The sequence below is a fragment of the Euprymna scolopes genome, chromosome 7 (assembly GCF_053919585.1).
Source record: "Euprymna scolopes isolate OS-2025 chromosome 7, ASM5391958v1, whole genome shotgun sequence".
In the NCBI taxonomy this organism is placed as follows: Eukaryota; Metazoa; Mollusca; class Cephalopoda; order Sepiida; family Sepiolidae; genus Euprymna; species Euprymna scolopes.
The window spans coordinates 163785634-163787598 of NC_136488.1; the positions used below are offsets into that span (position 1 = coordinate 163785634).

A 1965-nucleotide genomic window follows, 5' to 3' on the forward strand; every position below is an offset into this window, starting at 1 on the left:
ATCTTTTTTTTGTAATACACTTAGACTTATTATTTATAACAAGTCGTCTGTTTTTTTCGTCTTTCTCTCTCGTCTTGTGACGTCATAATAAAACATCATGACTGGTCTCGTGACCTAGGACCGACCCTATGGTGAAAGCGTCATATATCTCTATTCATCTCTCTCTCTCCCTCTCTCTTTCTCTCTCCCTGTATATATATATATATATATATATATATATATATATATATGACTACTTAATTTACTCACATAAAATTAATATACGAAAGTATAGATTTATGCGTAAGCTTTAAGTATTTACTTCAAAAGTGCTCAATACGTAGGTAGAGCTAGTTAGTAAGTTATATTCAGTGTAGCTTAATCGCCATATACATTTTATAACTTACTATATATATATATATATATATATCAAACGTATAGTATATATATATATATATATATATATATATATATATATATATATATATATATATGTATAATATATATATATATATAGATCTCCAGGCATGGTATTACTGGAAATGTCCCCTCAGTTATTAAATCACTTCTTTTATAGGTTCATAAGAGTAGTGGTTGATGGACAGAAATCATAGCATAAATTCTGAAGTCCCTTAGTGGTCAATCCTGATGTTTTGAAGTGGGGGTTCATTTTTAAGAATGACGTTGAGTCAATATTGGGTCAATATAATACATTAATATAATGATTATGAGGGGGAAACAGAGATGAGACATATATACAGTTCTGTGATGTTTCTCCTTAACTCATATAGCGACGGTGACAGGATGATAGATGCACAGTTCTTATATTTCTTATAACACATAGAGAGAGGAGGAGAGATACATATTCTTGTTCATAATGAGATGATTAACACATTGCCTTTTAATTTGTGGAATGATGACACGAAGACAAACAGTTACAAATATCGATGGTGATTCTTTATTCATTGGACCGGTCGAATGATGATGACGTCAGAAATTCAAATTCGGATCTACATAGTTAACCTTCTACTCCTTCGCCTCTAAGGGGACCCTCCTCTTACCATGTCAACTCTTGGCCGATCAACTCTCTTCGACCGACTCTGCTGACTGTTCTGCCTCAACTGCCCTGATCTGACTAACTCTAGCTCCTATATTGAGAATCTCCCTTTGATATGACGTCAGAGGTGTGTTTCCCAAACGTGATCAATTCACGTGTCTATGCACACGTTTTTCCAAACACGCTTTTGAAAACAAAAAGAATTCTAAACATATACTCTAACTTATTTTTTTACCTAACCTATTTTTTAACAATGCATTTTTAATTTGTATTGTTCATTGTTTTTAGCTGACATTTTAGTCGCGTGCAAGCCGCTCTATAAGTCACTCTGTCGGTCCGTCGGTCTGTCGGTCGGTCTGTCCGTAGCACTTTTGTGCTTGGCCTTTTTGGTTAAGATCAAAGGTCTGTTGTTAATAGATTATATTCTTAGCTTTTTAAGCTTTTTTTGGCCTTTTGGCCAAGATCAAAGTGTAGTATCTGTTCTTACTACATGCTGAACTTATGTTTGTAACTTTGTGATATAAAATGGAGGACCACTTTTCTGTATTAATTTCATGTAAAATGATCACCTACTTTACAACCAGTCAGTCTCAACGCCATTCAAGTCATTCTCAGATCATTCATGTTGTTTTTGAAGCATTCCAGTCATTCTTTAAGCATTCAAGTCATTCTTAAGGTCATTCAATTCATCCTTAAGTTCATTAAATTCATTCTAAGTCATTTACTTTTTATTTATTTAAGTAATTTCAGCCCATTTTTCGGTCATTTTAGTTTATCTTTAAGAATTTCATGCCAATCCTACATTCACGCATTCATTCATTACACGAGAGCACGGCCTTTTTAGTATTCAGCTTTATAAAAGAATGCACAATTAATTCTCTTTACAATATAAACAATATCTAACTATTTAATAATAGAATTTAACAATA

The 1965-nt window shown here is 32.7% G+C and overlaps 1 pseudogene; it reads left to right on the top strand.

Moving 5' to 3' along the window:
- Window positions 1-1473: 1473 nt before the first annotated feature.
- On the top strand, window positions 1474-1575 carry LOC145280606 (U2 spliceosomal RNA; annotated as a pseudogene).
- Window positions 1576-1965: the final 390 nt, after the last annotated feature.